Source organism: Lissotriton helveticus, chromosome 11 (assembly GCF_964261635.1).
Source record: "Lissotriton helveticus chromosome 11, aLisHel1.1, whole genome shotgun sequence".
NCBI classification, from domain to species: Eukaryota; Metazoa; Chordata; class Amphibia; order Caudata; family Salamandridae; genus Lissotriton; species Lissotriton helveticus.
This window is the reverse complement of record NC_136072.1, coordinates 601,335,597-601,353,177: the sequence shown is the minus strand read 5'-3', so window position 1 is coordinate 601,353,177 and position 17,581 is coordinate 601,335,597. Positions and strand designations below refer to the sequence as shown.

Sequence of the window (17,581 nt, the reverse complement as noted above, 5' to 3'; positions counted from 1 at the left end):
GGGTGGATTGGCGCTGCTCTTTTGAGCTCCTTTGGTTGCTGTCTGGCTGTTCTGCCACAGCTTCCCCCTCCCCCCCCTTTTATCCATCACTCTGTTGCCGGATCGGATGCTTGGCACTTTCTGTTGTTCTGTCGCAGACCCACCTCCCTTTTGGGGTATGGCTGTGGTATCTATTATAAGTTAAGGAATCTGCGGCTAGATGTCTCAAGCAGATGTACGAGTTACTTACCTTCTGTAACGATGTATCTGGTAGAGAGGTTGTCTAGCCGCAGATTCCTTAACGCCCACCCAGCCTCCCCGTTCTGCGAGGACCTTGTCTAGTGGTATTCTCCACTGACCTCTTCAGTTGCCATTGGGTTATCCCTAAAGGGGGTTGAGATTGTTGCACTCCCCTGAGAGTTTCCATATACAGTTAACTTCTGCTGAGGGGCTTCTTTCCTGTGATATGGTGACTTTTGTTTCACAGGGAAATTCATTTTCCTCTCCAGTTCCCTTCCGTCTTCTATACTAACTCGGGGTCTTGGTCATCCGCTTTGAAGGTCGGTTGTGCTCTATTTCCATCTTCCGTTGTTAGAGGGAAAAGGCCTGTCTTTCATCCCTTCCTACAGTGGTCTGTTACTCTTTCTGTGTTCAGTTCTTACTTGACGGCACAGTTCTGCATGGCACTATCAGTCTATTTCTGTCTGTTGAGATGTTCTTCCCTGTTGCACTCGGGGAAGGGTCTTCGCTTAGCTTTCAGGGCTCTTTCTCACAGCTTCCTCTTATGTGTAGGCAGTGTCTAATTCTGTCTTTTACAATGGTGTCTTCCACCATCCTCCTTCTTTATTCACAGATTTTTTATCCCTCGCACACTGTTCCCATACTTTCACAGTTTTTAGTTGGTGGGTGGCTACGCGTTGTGACGCGGAAAAGTTTAGCCAAAGAAAACTGATGTCAGCGCGCTGGGTGTGACTAATATGACCTTGCTGACGTCACCTACGTGGAGGACATCAGGGCGGGGTCATATGACGCCGGCGCGCAGAGGTGCTGCTGCAAAAAAAAATTCCGGTTCCAGTGTGACTCCTGGGGATAATCTATGTTAAGGAATCTGCGGCTAGACAACGTCTCCACCAGATACATCGATACCAAAGGTAAGTTACTCGTACTTTCATTCATGGTGCCAGATTTGAAGTGGAAAAACTTATAGGGTTTTTCCCTCACAGTTGGCTCTGGAACTTCCTTCCTACCTGCCCAAGTCCCAAGATATCTCAGGTGACAAAAGCCTGATATCAAGTGTGCTGAGGCAGCTACTTTGAAATGTAAGTGGGGCAGACAACAGCTTCACCCCTCAAATCCTGGCAGCATAACCATCTGCCAGCTACACCCAGTATCTATTGTTCACTGTCTGGGCCCAATATGTATTCCTGATGGGTGAGCAATTAACAAGCCTGGGCAGGTGGAAACTCATAGAAGGTCTCAAAGTTTAGGACAGGAAAATGCAACTTTCTAAAAGTGACATTTTTAAAATTGTAATCCAAAATCTGACTTTACCATTAAATAGGACTTTGATTTACAATTGATTTGAGTCCAAGCATGACATTTCTACCTATTTCCATTCAAACGTTAGCACTTACTAAATGTAGTGAAGTAACCCAATTTATAAAATGGGAGAGTTAGGCCTCACAGTAGTGAAAAATAAATGTAGGAGTTTTTCACTACCAGGCCATTTAAAACTTAAATGTGCATGTCCAATTTTTTAAATGTAGTGCACCCTACCCTACAGACTATTTAGGTCATACTTCAGTGGTGGCTTATGTGTATTGAAAAGGAAGGTTTAGGCCTGGAAAAAAGGTTTATTTGGTAAGGTCATATTGGCAGTTTAAAACTGCACTGAGGCTGCAATGACAGGCCTGAAACATGTTTAAAGGGCTACTTAAATGAGTGGCACAATATGTGTTGCAGGCCCACTAACAGCATTGCATTTAAAGGTACTAGGTACAGGTTGTACCACTTTAATAGGGACATACGGGTAAATTAAATGTTCCAACTGGGTGTAATTCAATTTGACCGTGTTTTAGGGGGATCACACAAGCATTTAAGCTGTGGTAAAGTGCACAGAGTCCTAAAAGCCAACACAAAGGCAAAAGGTTTGAGGGTGACCCTGGCGAGATGGCCAAGTCCCACAATCATCAATTATGGAACATTAAAGGATTCTTTACTATGGCATGCTATGATTAGTAAAGCTATGTCATCATTTAAATTGTTTTAAGTGGAACCATTGCGTGCCACCCAGTGGCAAGTAGCTTTCATGATTGCCAAACAGTATGTGATTCATCCGTATACCAATCATCTGGTATAGGACATGTGGCTCAAACAATATTTGTCTAAAAGTCTTTGACCCATGTATTCCATGCGGCATAATCAATATTTAAAAATAGTCCCTCTACTTAAAAGGCCAAACTAATCCTCTTTTAGTCTCTAACTACCACCCCATCAGTGGATAAAATCCTAGAGACGTGTAGAAAAACAATTGAAGCGTTTCCTTGAATGTCACACTAATTTAGATGATTCCCATGTTGGCTTTTGCCCAAATCAGAGCACAGAATGACCACTCCTTGCAGCAGTGGGGCATTTACATCTTGCAGTGAACACTTCTTAAGCTGTGATTTTACCTGCTTTCTTTATTGCTTTCAACACAGTTGGCCATACTATGCTAATAAAATAGCTCAAAAATATAAGCAATGGTTGCTCCATGTTAAATGGGGTTTAATTCTTCATTAAAGACAGGAGTGAACAGGTGATCATTGGAGAAAATATAAAATCTTTTAAACAATAAATATATGCTTCCAGGGTTTTCCCCTGTTGTGCTATTTGATACCGTTGGCAACCATAGTCCGTTTTTTTGGTCTTGATCTACATACTTGTACTGATGACTCACAGTTTCTGATAGTGACTTTTAATGTCAGATTATTCCACCTGTGAATTTCCCCAGGCGCTACTCTCGATCCAGAAACGTGTTGCTAGCAATTCCCTCGCATATCGGTAGGTGGCATTGTGCAGCACTGCATCAGACCCATCCTGCCACAGATGCTACATCGTGCCCCCCATGTATATGCTACATCTTCATGCTAGCATCAATTCCTTTATTTCCACACCAACAGTCGCGGATCCAGGGCTATCCGATGGAGACTCTAGCTGCAGATTCCATACCTTAGTACAATCTCCAAGCGTCAGACTGGATCTGAAAGTTTTTGAGCAGTATCTCTGCTCACTAGTAGTTGGCATTGTTTGGCTCCATGTTGCCCGTGTCTTCCACATCAGAAGTGACATAGCCAGTACCTATATAGGTGCCACCCCCGCACGCGGACGTCTGTTCTTTACTTCCCGCACCAAATACTGCAGATCCAGTCTGTGCTGTCCTCCGTCATTTTTTGACTGACTTTTTCTCAACTTTTTGTCGACACATTTTTGTGAGATATTCTCTCCTAGTGTGACACAATGTCCTCTAAAAAGCTGTCTGGTTTCAGACCATCTGGTTCCTATCACAGGCAGATGTCTGTGACCGACCCAACTTGGTGTGCTTACGGTGCTTGGAGAGGGACCACCGCTCCAAGACCTGCAAGGAGTGTTGCACCATGTATCGAAGGCACTAAGCTGCAGTCCCTCAAGCTCCTCGCTGCCCAGTGTCGGTCGGCGCGGTGAGGCTGAAAGTCTTGGTCGCTTGGACGGTCCCGGCACTAGTAGTGGAGATGCAATCGTCGTTGTATTCAAAGTAGGCAAGTAAATCCCACAAGCACAAAAAAATTGAAGAAGTTGAAGGGTCTATGACTTTGCCTCACCTGTCAGTCTTCTGACGAGGCGCAAGAGTGTTGGCAGTCCAGCCCTTGCGCGTCAGCGAAGCCTGACTCCGGGTCCGCTCTGCACTTCCCTGACTTTCCCAGAGCTTAAGGAATTTTGAGGCCGCGCACTTCCTATTTGAGCGTCCCGACCCATTTGGAATGCCTTTGTGTACAGCGTGCTCTCGAGGGCCCCCCACTGGATCCCCACCGGCGTTTTTGCCCATGGCGCCAGACGAGCTCCATTGATTCCATATTTATTTATTTATTTGATTCATTTAAAAGGCGCACAAATCATCCCCAGGGGGGTCTCTCGACGCCCGAGAAGGAGGCAAATGTAAGACCAATACAATATTAATTCATTAGAATAGCCAGGTCTTAAGCAACTTTTTGAATGGTGGAAAGTTTGGGCATGCATGAATATGTTCAGGGAGCTTGTTCCAATGTTTGTGGGCCAGATAAGAAAACGCACGACCTCCCATTTTGACTTTCCTAATTCTCCTGCAACAGAGCAGGCTGTTATTACTGGATCTAAGTTGTCGCCCAGGTTGATAGCGTTACATTTTGTTTGTCAGATAGTCCGGGCCCATACCGTGCAGGGATTTAAAGACCAGGCAGAGTAGCTTGAAGATGGCTCGTTTCCTTACAGGAAGCCAGTGTAAAAGGCGCAGAAGAGGGCGGGAGTGGGTTTGTGCTGGTTTGTTAAGGGCAAGACAGGCTGCTGTATTTTGCACTACCTGCAGCTTGGATAGCAGGTCTTCACTAATTCCTACCAACTAGGAATTGCCATAATCTAGGTGACTGATAAGGAGCGACTGAATGAGGGTCTTTCTGTCGTTCAATTGAATCCAGGGAAATATCTTACTGAGTAACCGCGTGGTCCAGTAACAATGTACCTGTGAGAGGTTACACCTGATTTTCCATTGAAAGCTTATTGTCTATTCTGACCCCTAGGTTTTTAGCCCACCCTCTAGGGGTAGGTGCTTCTCCTAATTCTGTCGGCCACCAGTCAAGTCCGCGCTCCACATTTCTTCTGCCTTGCGGAACAACAAATTCTCAGTTTTAGAGGAGTTAAGTTGCAGAAAGTTCTTACTCATCTAGCTGGCAATGCTCGTCATACAAGTAATAAACTTAGCTTTCATTACTGCAGGGTTGTTCTCTATGTGTACTATCAGCTGCGTATCATCAGCATAGGATATGGTTTCAAACCCGTAATTTCTGATGATAGAGGCCAAGGGGGCAACATAGAGATTGAACAGCGTGGGGCTCAATATAGAGCCTTGCGGAACCCCCTTGTCCACCACAGTTGTCTGTGACACAAATGAGTCCAACTGAACACATTGTGTTCTATCTGACAGGTAACTCTGAATTCAGTCAAATGCCAGGCCTCTGACACCAATCTCTCGAAGCCTGTTCAACAGGATACGATGAGAGATGGTGTCAAAGGCTGCCGACAGGTCAAGCAGCACTAGCATGACTGAAGAGTCCTTGTCCGGTGACATCCTGAACGTGTCCATAACCTCTAGTAGAGCGGCCTAGGTGCTATAGGATGCACGGAAACAGGACTGGGATGGATCTAGTATTTTGTTGTGTTCAAAATAACTAGAAAGATGTCGGTTGATTGTCTCCATGATTTTGGAACCACAGGGCAGAAGAGAGATTGGCCTGTAAATCTGTAAGTCCGTAGGATCTACTAAGGCCTTTTTAAGCAGAGGCTTAATGCGTGCTTTCTTCCATTTACGTGGGAAAATCGCAGTCGCTAATGAGCTATTGCATATCTCTGCAAGTGAATCTGCTATGACCGGGGATAGTTCAGACATAACCACAGGAGGTACCGGGTCTCAGACAGACCACGATCTCGCCTGAGCTACAAGAATCCAGAGTAGAGTTTCGGCAAGACCGAGACATTCTCTGTGCTCAATCCAGTGCTGACACCCCAAGGCGGCGCCTTCCCCTCAGTCATTCCTGACTCCGACACAGAGCCAGACGAGTGTTGTCCGATGCCAGTTCTGGGACTGACCAGAACCATGCTCTCAAGATCAGATCCAGTGCTTTTTCACATTTGACAAGCCTTGAGAGGCAAAATAATGGAAAGGGGACCTGAAGTCCCTTATGATTATCAGCATTCCCTAGGTGAGAATGAGGACAGGTCGTATGAGGAACTGGGGGAGGCCAGCGCATTAGACACCTCTCCTGGTACTGCCTAGCCTCTCCTCTTACCGTGGCTACGGAGGAAGGTGCCTCTTTCGCTATAATGGTGTGTAGGTCGGCTGAGGTCTTAGACCTTCAGCTGCCCACAGTGGCAATCAAGTCGAACGTCTTGACGGAAGTGCTTCGGCAGGGAGTCCTCCATTCCGAACCCTTACTACCCTTTAATATAGCCCTAACCCACGTCCTTTTCGGGGTTTAGTGCAAGCCCTGTACAGTAGGTCCTGTGCATAGAACAATGGCCTGCTATCCTGCTCTTGGTGACCCCACTTTCCTTACCGAGCCCCCCTCACCGAGAGCTTGGTGGTCCAAGCCTCCACCTCTAGGATTAACCCCAGCATCTTCCTTAGCAGTCCACCAGATAGAGAATCGAAGAGGCTCGATACCTTTAGCAAGAGAATGTTCTCTGCCACCAGCTTTGCATTGTGGTCGGTGAACACTACATGCCTTTTGGGCCAATATTCCCATACAATCTGGGATTCGGTTGCACAAGCGCTGCCTGTGTGTTTGCTTTGTTCACCCTAAGTTGGCAGGGTTTGCCCAGATGTGCGCAAAAGGGGTGAAACTCCGAAAACGGTCCCATGATGCTTGTTTCCGGTCCTGGGAAGACCTGGCTTGGCAGTCCGGGCTGGACTGTTCCCATGAGGAACAGGGTCAAGACTGATTTGCATATGGCTGGGTCTGAACTGGGGTGGTGAAGTGAGCTAAAGAACGACAATGGATTTAAACCAGATCTGTGACTGGGGATGAGTGTCTGAAAAGTTTCAGCACTCCGTCCCTCATCTCCTTGTGTTTGCTATGGCCTCGGAGGAGGCCTGAGCGGCACTCCCCCAGGCTACTGCAGACAGGAGAAATGCAGCAAAGTTCACCATAGGATGTGGACTGGACATGACAGACTCACTAGGTAGAGCGATTTTATCATCAGTAGCCTTGGGGCGCCACGCCTGGCTGAGAACCACTGGCTTTTCAGAAGATGTCCCGGCCTCGCTTATAACCATGCCCTTTGATGGCTCTGGTCTTTTTAGAGGGAAGCCGGACTCCGTGATGGAGCGCTTTAAGACCAGCAGAGCTACAGCAAGGTCACTGGGCTTGCTTATGGCCACTCGTCACTTTCAGTCCGCCCCTTTCGTGGCCACGGAAAGGGCCGCCTACCACGTCCATACTCTTCCAAACACCAAGGGCAACAGACTGTCCAGTCTTTTGGTGGCCAAGGACGTAGGTCCCATAGACCATGTGGGATAGGTAGCCAAAGGTCAGGCCAGTTCACCACCCCAGGAGCCACAGCCTCCAAACCCCTATAGTTTGCCCTCCGACCATCATGGACATTCATTGGAGGCGGCAGATTACGCCATCGCCTGCACCACTGGCGATCAGTAACATCAGAATGTTCACTTTTGCACAATATCCAAAGGGCCTACCCCCTCCTCTTTGGGACTACCCCTCCACCCATGCAGCCTACTTATGAACGGCTTACAGAGGACCACGTCTCCTTGCGGAAGTGCTGGCTCTCTTGGCCAAGGGAGCCATAGAGAGGGTGCCACTTCAGAAGGGGGTTCTGGTTGCTATTCCCGTCACTTTCTGGTGACCAAGAAGGACGGAGCCCTTCATCCTATCCTAGACCTGTGCCTTCTCAACCTCTTTTTGAAAAATGAGAAAGTCAAGATACTTAATCTTGTGCAAGTTCTGTCTGCCCTGGAACCAGGAGAACTTCTGGTAGTTGCTGGACGTATATATCTACTTCCCCGTCCAGCCTGCCCACAGGTGTTACATGCGGTTCATGGGACCTTACCAGCACCCCTCAGATGATCACAAAGGTGATGGAGGTTGTTGCAGCCAGTGGTCGAAGTGCATCAAAAAAAGTGTGGGAGCTGTGATGCACGCAATGGGGGTGGGGTAAGTGAGCATGGGGGCATAGTCAAAGGCATGGCATATCTTTTTTGGGTCTTTCACCTTCAAGTAACTACATAAAAAATAACATACAGCTTAGATGAAAATTAAATACACGTTTTGTTAATGGGAAATGCATACATTATGAAATCTCTATTAGTTAATGAACTGCACCAGAGAACCACAGAATTGAATTCGAGTTGGAGCATTGCAGAATAGTGACTTGTGTATGTTTAGTGCTATCAGGTAACAGTATGTGACAGAAAGCATTGTGAACATGTACGTCATTATTTTAAACTTAAATTACATTCAGTATAAGATGGGCTGCTACAAAATGCATAAAAAGGTTTGAGATAAAAAAGTGTTTCCAAAATATAGATTTTAGTAATAGCCAGACTGCATGTAGTACAACTTTTTAAAACATATTTTTCTTTTAAAATCAAACACTTCACAGCTTAGCTGGTAGCTCCCTTCCATACCTCTAAAACACATATATATGTGTCATCAAGAAGCTTCAAGTGAGTTCATTAATTAAAGCCAATACCAGCTTGAAAGCACCCTTTACATTTGCAGATTGACCAGTTGGCACATTTACATTTCTTTCCGGGAAGCAGGCACCCTGACAAAAGGCTTGTTTAGCTGTCTTGGTTTCGCAGCACAGGAAACTCTTTGCCTTACACTTCAGCTGAAGCATTTCATCTGTCAGAATTAATCATCCTGAGGCGGTAGTGTTTTTCACAAAATTAGGGCAACTGTTTTTCTAAAATTAAAAAAGTATCAGAGAACTGCTAAGGATCTGCAGTGGTGGCTGACAAGCTGCAATTGGTTCAGGGGCAGGCCTCTATCCCTTCCCCAACTAAAGCTGACTGTTGTGACAAATTTGTCACTTCTGGGATGGGGCAGCCATCTGAAAGAGGTGGCGATCGGAGAACTCTGGTCTCCAGTGGAATCCAAGATCCACAACAAACCTGTTGGAGCATTGGGCAAAATGCTAGCCATTGAAAGCCTTTCTTCCTTTTTTAAGGGAAAGCTGGTGCAGGTGTTCACGGACAGCACCACCGACATGTGGTACTGCAACAAACAAGGTGGGTTTGAGTCATGGACCTTTTGTCAAGAGACTCTGTGTCCCTGGACATGGCCAGAACTCTAGGCCATTTCCCTAGTGGTTTAGGACCTGGTAGGCTCTCTGAATGCCAGGACGGACAAACTCAGCCGAAGATGCCTGGCATATCAAGAATGGCATCTCTGCCGGGAGTTGGTACAAGGTCTTGTTCAGCAGTGGGGAAAGCCTTGGTTAGACCTGTTCGCCAATGCCGAGAACGCGCAATGTCAGCAGTTTTGCACACTCGAGTTCCCAAGGCAACTATCGTTCTGAGATGCTTTTCGTGTTGAGTGGCAGTCCTGCCTCCTGTACGCCTTTCCACCAATACCACTCCTGCCCAGAGTTCTCAAGAAGATCAAAAATGAGTGGGCCCAAGATATTCTTGTGGCTCCAGATTGGGCATGGAGAGTCTGGTATCCCAAGCATGTCTATCGGTCCTCTGATCAGGCTGTCTCTTTGAGAGGATCTTGTGGCGCACCAACAAGAGAGATTTCTTCACCCAACCTATGCATCCTTCACCTTCATACATAGTGAATGAGTGGAAACAGCTGAGCACTTTTGACCTACCTCCTGAAGTTTGTGATGTTATTCTGTTAGCCAGGCGTCGTTCCACCAAGTCTGTATATGCCTGCCGTTTAGATAAGTTTCTGATTACCACAACATCGACCCTCTTTCCGCACCTCTTTCTAAGGTTCTTCTGCTTGCTTTATCATTGGCCCAGTATGGCTCTACTCTGGACACAGTTAACAGATATCTTTCAGTCATGTCAGTATGTTTGTGGTTGCCAGACCTACCTTCTTTATTTAAGTCACATGTTGTCTCTAGGTTTCTGAAAGGCTTTTAGCACGTTTCCCTCTAGGCCATTCATCATGCCCCAGTGGCATCTGAAATCTTGTTCTCGCCTTTTTGATGTGTGTACCCTTTCAGCCTCTACACTATTGCCCTTTTCGGCTATTGACCATCAAAACTGTCTTTCTAGTGGCCATAACATCAGACAGGGGAATCAGCAAATTGCAGGCACTCTCGGTGTACCTTCCTTACACCACCTTCTACACGGACAAGCTGGTCCTCCGTACACATGCCTACTTCCTTCCGAAGGTTATGAGACCCTTCCAAGGAGGCCAGAACATCATGCTCCCTACCTTCTTTGCTCCGCCTTGTCCAAAGAAGAGAAGAGACTCCACCTTCTGAATCCAAAAAGAGCGTTGTTGTTCTACCTTGATCACATGAAATAGTCCTGGGTCTACGGTCAACTCTTTTGTGTGGTACGTAGGAGCCAAGAAAGGGAAGGCTGTGCAGAAACAAACCATGTCCAAATGGATAGTGCTATGTGTAACGATCTTTTAGGCACTCGCCAAGATTCAACCCCATGACGGTTTGCGTGCTCATTCTATCAGAGCTAAGGCTGCACCCACTGCTTTATCCCGCCATGTACCTGTCCTGGACATCTGTCGGGCAGCAATGTGGGCTTTGGTCCTGCAGGACTTTTCAATTGGCTTTACAGACCCACCTCAAGGGAGATATCGCTTGGGTATCTATTCTAAATGAAAGAATCTGCGGCTAGAAGTCTCTTATCAGATGAACAAGTTTCTTACCTCCGGTAACTCCTTATCTTGTAGAGACTCTATCTAGCTGCAGATTCCCTACCGACCCTTCGATCCTCTCTGCTCTGTAAGTCAATTGCACTGTAATAGACTCCATTCTCAAGGCCTTCGTTTTTCACACCAGTGGTCAGTTCCTATCGTGGCTCCTTGCTCCTGGAGGGGAAAGTCTTGAAAGTAACTGATGTTAGCGCGCCACGTTGGCGCCTGTATGTGTACTGCTCTCATCCCTTCCAGCGCAGACAAAGCAGAGCCAAAGAACACCACCTACCTGCATGCAGGGGTACTGTTCAAACACTTCCAAATCCAGTCTGACGCCTGGATATTTTTCCAAGGTAAGGAATCTGTGGCTAGATAATCTCTACCAGATGTACGAGTTACTTACCTTCAGTAACGATATATCTGGTAGAGACTTTGTCTAGCCGCAGATTCCTTAACTTAGAATATCTCCAGTTGTCAGACTGGATCCGTAAACTTTTTTGCAGCAGCACCTCTGCGCGCCGGGGACGGTGCCACACGACCCGCCCGGACGTCGTCCGCGTACGTGGCATCAGCGAGGTCATAAAAGTCCCTCCTGGCTCGCTGACGTCTGCTTTCATCGGGGAAACTTTTCCGCTGCACAATGCAGAGCCACCATCAAAAACTGTGAAAGTATGGGAACAGTGTGCGAAGGGTGAAAAATCCATGAAATAAAGGAGGATGGTGCAAGAAACCATCGTAAAAGCCAGAATCAGTCACTGTCTACATATAATTGAAAACGCGAGAGTGGAACAAAGCTGCGAGATAGAACCCTGCGAAGCGTAGACCAACAAAGGAAGAATATCTCAACAGACAGAAATAGACTGTTATCACCATGCAGAACTCTGCCGTCCAGCAAGGACGGAGCACAGAAAGAACAACAATCCACTGCAGGAAGGAATGAAACGACTGGCACTTCCCCTATAGTAATAGAGGTCTGAAACAGAGCTCAACAGATCCCCAAAGAAGCCGACTATAAAGGAGACAAGAACCCTGAGTCAGTATAGAAGGCGGGAGGTAGGGAAGGCAGCAAGAGAAGGAGAGAAGAAAGAGATGAATCTCCTGATGAAGGTGAATCAAAAGGCACCATCTTACAGGAAAGAAGCCCCTTGGAGGGAGTCAGCCGCATATGGCAATACTCAAAGGGGCGCAACAATGTGAGCACCCATGAAAGAAAAAACAATGGCAACTGAAAAGAGGCAAGTGGAGAAACCCACTTGGCAAGGTTCTCGCAGAACGGGGAGGTTGGGTGGGCGTTAAGGAATCTGCTGCTAGACAACGTCTCTACCAGATACATCGTTGCCAAAAGTAAGTAACTCAAACATCTGATAGAGACGTCTAGCCGCAGATTCCTTAACTTATAATAGATACCACATCCATACCCCAAGGCGGAGGTGGGTCTGCAACAGACCAACAGAAAGTGCCCGAAGCACTGAGCTGGCAACAGAGTGACGGACTATGGGAAAAGCTATGGCGGAACAGCCAGACAGGAATCCAAGTAGCTCAGAAGAGCAAAAGATAACGGGAAACTAAAAAATGCCAGAACGGCGCGACACCATACCTGTATAAGTATGGGATGTGTAAACGGCACCAGCCATATCCCAGAACAAAAGAGAGAGAGAGAATCCAGAACGAAGGAGGAAGAAGGACAACCCTCAGCTTAATGGTGCATCATGTGGGCGCTAACCAAAGGTTGAGGAAAACATGAAGGTATGTAACCCGAACCTACCAGGCTAGCCCACGGAAGGGAGGCCAGAGAGGCCACATCCAAGAACCGAAGGGCAAGAGGCAGGAACTGAGCAACATGTTAGGAGAACAGGCGGGAACAAGAAACACGTCAAGTGCGCACCGAGCCGCCCAAGGGGGCGATAGGGGCAAACAGTATCAACCTGAAGCATGCTGGTGCGGCCACAACCAAAACATGCACAGAGGAGACAGCCACCGAGACAACAGGGTGGCGTAGCTAAAATGAACATAGAACTGCCCAACCAGGCAGCTTGAAGGCCAAGGTGAGAACTAACTCACAAATTCAGATATGCAGGGCACAAAAACTGGGATGACCGGCATCAGAGGAGCTGTCCCGCAGGCACAGCATATATAGAGTAGGGTTATATCCAAATGAAAAGGACACAACCGAAGGGAATGCAGCAAAGCACCAATAGGAGCTGTGAAGAGGAACACGTATAAACGTTCAAAAGAACCCCAGAGTTCTAGACCACATCCTCCGACTGTGTGAGAAAATTAACTCCTCCTCAGAGAGAAAGAGAGATATCGTTCAGTATCTGAACACCAAGAAAGGAGCAGTGTGAAGCTGGGGTACCACCTCAGGGAGTGCGACGCAAAAGGAACCCTTATTTCCGAAGATGCAGGAAAAAGCAACAAAGTGCAAGGGCTCATTTGGCGCTGGGAGCGAACCCACCGGCGAGTCCATCAGAGACCCCGTAAGTAGCGGAGGCCCCGAGGACACCCCAGGGAGAGGAGGACCCAAGGAAGGCTTGCAGGCCCACAGCATAAGCCTCCATCTGGGTCCGAGCCACCCCCGCGCCCGTAAAAGGCGGATAGGGGAGGGGCGACTCCCGGGAGTGCACGTCCGGAGGGTTCCGGGAACTAGTGCCGCCGACAACAGAGGGAAGTGAGGTCGAGGACCTCGGCGACATGTGCCGTGACTTACCCAGAAGGGGCGAATGACACCCAGGGGCCACAGAGGGCGACAGACGCCGCAACTGGAAACCACTGCCAGAGGGACCTGCAGCCGATGAGGAGGCCGGAGGTCGAGACGACGCCGACCGGGACAGGCGAGCCAAAAGGAGCTTCATCCGGCGCTCCCACTGGGACTTAGGCTTGAGGTGTTGTCAGGCGTGTCAATCCGTCGAGTCGTGGTGTTCGCCCAGACACCACATATAGATAAGGTGTGGGTCCATCACTGACATTTGCCGCGAACAGGAGGTACACGTTTTAAAGCCCGAAGGCATCGCACACTGTTCCAGACGCGAAGCGTCAAAAAGGGGCCTGAAAACAGGCTAGAGGAACCACTTACTCCGGATCTGCGTTGCACGCGGAAAAGAAGGAAACTGACGTCAGTGCACCGGGAGGGACTTATACGACCTCGCTGATGTCGCGTACATGGACGACGTCAGGGCGGGGATATTCTAAGTTAAGGAATCTGCTGCTAGATGTCTCTATGAGATAAGGCGTTACCAAAGGTAAGTAGCTTGTTCTTTGAATCCTGTCATTCTGACGGACTTGTATCCCTCCAAACTTGTCAGTGGGCATTAGGTCTCACCCGAACACAACAGGTCTCAAGTTGCGCCGTGACTGTCATCATCAGATACATGTCAAAAAAGAGAGGACAAGGAGAATGACGGTGCAGTATACACTCTGCTCGTATGAATTTAATGAAATCACGGTATACAGTCTGGAAGCTCATTCTAAGGGAAACTGTATTTAACTGTAAGCAGGTATCCCAGAAAGCATGTGCTTTTAGGAACAGTTGCCCTCACTCACCCGAAGGTGACATGCTTAATCACTGGGCTATGCTCCTCTCCAGGCTGACACTGCAATGCCTGGTGGGCCCGCGAAAGGGCACTTTATCGGAGAGCTTTTCAACGAAAAATACGCCAGATGAGTACAGTAGGACAGAAGTGGTGTCTAAAAATGTGCGAAGATTGGTAATACATGTGTATAAAATCAGCTGTTGACCAGATGCCGCAGTATATTTAATGTGATCTTCCTGGTCGATGTTGAGTTTAAAAGAAGTGGCAGAGAAATTTGGGGAAAAATGGACCCTATCTCTGTGAGTGAGCAAGTGTTGGACCTGCTAATAGGCTAGGGTCTATACTTGACCTGATTCTCAGTGTGAGCAGCTCTGAGACTTCTGGGCCTCTTGGCCTCCTGTACCCTGCTTCTGGACCACGCCAGGTGGCAAATGTGCGCTCTACAGTGGGAACTGACCTCTCCTTAGTATCCGCATCAAGGGAACCTCCCAGAGTCCACCCAGGTATCGTAGAAGTTTTTGAAATTGCTGCACGGGTGGCTGTCTGACCGCGATTGGACCAGCGACAGACCCTCGTCCCTGCCCCACCCAGAACGAACTGTTGTGACAGATGCACCATTGCTGGGTTGTGGAGGTCACCTGGGAGTGAACAATTTGCTTGGCATTGCACCAGACCATCATGGTGGAACGGGTACAGAGTCTCGCAGACAACAAGACTGCCATGTGGTACTGTAAAAAACAAGGAGGAGTTGGGTCGTAAGTCCTGTGCCAAATGGTTTCCTTGGAAGTGGCTGCAGGCACAGGGCATTTCTCTGATTGCCTAACACGCTGCAAGATCTTTAAAACTCAGGGCAGATGAACTGAGCAACAGTATCTGGCAGATCACGACAGGCATTTGTTCTCGGAGGTGCCCAGGGCATCTTCCAACCATGGGAAGAACCCTGGCCCCATCTGTCTCCCAGCACAGAGAGAATATGCAGTGTCCAAACTTTTGCTTGTTGGAGCTCTCAAGGCATCTCTCCTTCAAAGATACCTTCTGTCTGAATTGGAGCTCAGGACTCCTGTACACTTTACTGCCCCTCCTTCTCCTGCCCAGAGTGTTGAAAAAGATCAGGAAAGACCCGAACCCACATCATCTTAGTAGCCTCATTCTGGGCGAGGACATTTTGGTACCTAGAACATCTGGCCATGTGCGCCTGTCCTCCAATCTAGCTTCCCCTTCAGTAGGACATCCTGTCACAGAAACAGGGGAGGTGAGCCTAGACAACCTACACCTCCATGCCTGGAGACTGAAGAACAGCAGCTACTGACCTTTGATCTGCTGCCCAAAGTGGTTGGAGTAATCTTGGCTGCCAGGAGTCCATTTACCAAAATTGTTAATGCAGGATGCTGGGAGTAGTTTGTTGTCTGGTGTCCCTTTCACAACATTCAGCCCTTGAATGCAAAGATGACTGATGTTCTGCCTTTCTTTAACTAAGAAAAGCCTTACTGGGGTACCAGTTAAAGGATATCTTTTGGCCCTGTCGGCCTTCTTATGTTTGCCAGATCAGCCCTTTCTTTTCAAGTCAGTTGTGATGCTTTTCTTGAAGAGGTTGACCCATTTCTTTCTATAAACACCTTTTTTCATGCCGCAGTGAGGTCTTAACTTGAGTCTCACTTTCCTGGTGTGCATTCCTGTTGAGCCAGTGCTCAGCTGTCCCTCCGTCTCCTAACTATCGAAACAGTGTTCATTTTGCCATTACCATCTGCAAGGTGAGACAGCGAGCTTCAGATGTTCATGTTCTTCCCAGACCAAAGGGTCCTTCGGACAAAAGTGGTAATCCTACCCAAGGTAGTCACACAGTTCTATATAGAACATTCAATCACTTGGCTGAGTTTTTAACACCTGATTAGAGAATACCAACAAGAAGATCAGCTATTCTTCGGATTCTCTGGAGTGAAAAAGAGCAAAGCGCTGCAAAGAGAACCATCTACCGGTGGATTGTATTCATCAAGATCTGCTGTGAGCTGGCTAAAAAGCAACCTCCAGGAGGATTGCACAATCATTCCACTTGAGCAAAGGCTGACTGCGCTAGTGCATGCTGTGCTGGTTCTTGACATCTGCCAGGCAGCAACGTGGGCAAACCTTCACACATTCAGAAGGCATTAATGCCTGGATAACCAGGTCAAGCGGGATAGGCACTTCACCCGATGTGCCTACAGGGTTTCCTGGTCTGAGCTATTCCATAGACCCACCACTTGGGGAGTTACTGCTTTGGCATGTATTCACATGATGAGGAATCTGCAGTTAAAAGTCTTTATCAGAAGAACAATTTACTTTCCTTTGGTAATGCTATTTCTGGTAGACTTAAAACACACATTATGTACCGATCCTCCCTGTTCTTTGGAATGACCTAATTCAGACCATTAATACGATTCCAAATATGAAAGTGTGCACACAGCCATATTCTGATTTAAAAGGCTCTGTATCTGATGGCGTAGACAGGGATCCAAAAGAAACTGATGTCAGCGTGTTGAGATGGCGCTTGTGGGGCCCGACATCACATCCGGGGCAGGACAGATCCGACAGGGAGCCGCACAATGCCACCTACCGTCGTGCGAATGGAATTGCTGGCAAAAGTTTCTAGATATAGCCTAAGGCCTGTGGAAATTCACAAGGTGAGAAATCTGTATTTAGAGTGAGTCTCTACCAAAAAGATGTTACCGAAGATACGTAATTCGTTCCTCTGTTCAAACTGAGCTGCAGCACTTTGGATTCTCTGTCTGCAGAGCTGCCTTACTGCTGTAAACACATGAATGAACCAGCACTGCCTCAAGCACAATATGGATAAAACTAAAGATTCTTATGTCTTGTACTAACAAAGAAAAAAAGCAACCCACTCTCTGGCTGCATCATGTGATCCATAACATTTTCTCTCCTAAATGGTGAAGTGAATGGGAATTAAAATTGAAAGTGCCTTGCAGACGGCCTACCAAGTGTTAGCAGTAATTTTCACACATACTATTTACTTCTGTCAGATTTATACTGTTTTACTGTACTTAACACAGGGAGCAGAGCTGTGGTCATCTCAGCTATAATAGCATTGAGATTAGACTGTTGTAACAGTCTGTATTGCAACATAAAAACATCTCTTCTTCACCACCTGCAATCTATTCAAAATCAAGCAGCCAAATTGGTGGTTGAAGCTCTTAAGTTCAGCTATGCTTCTGCCATTCGCATGCCCTTTACTAGCTTGAAATGCAACAGTTTTCAAGCTTCTTTGCATATTTCATACCGTAGAAAATCAAAAGATACCTACCTACAAAAACACTTCCGTCACCTTAGCACTTCCTATTGCAAGTTCCTAAATTTAGCAAAGTGCACTTTCTCAATATGTCCTAATGTTATGGAATACGTTACCAAAACTGCTTCAGTTTTGCTACATCCACCTTACTTAATGAAAAAAAGCAGAAAATG

At 47.3% G+C, this 17,581-nt stretch overlaps 1 protein-coding gene across 2 annotated transcripts in view; it reads left to right on the top strand.

Annotated features, from left to right (window-relative positions):
- XRN1 (5'-3' exoribonuclease 1) overlaps positions 1-17,581 on the top strand; it is a 1,049,234-nt gene that overhangs the window by 959,515 nt on the left and 72,138 nt on the right. The gene's annotated exons all lie outside the window — the stretch shown is intronic.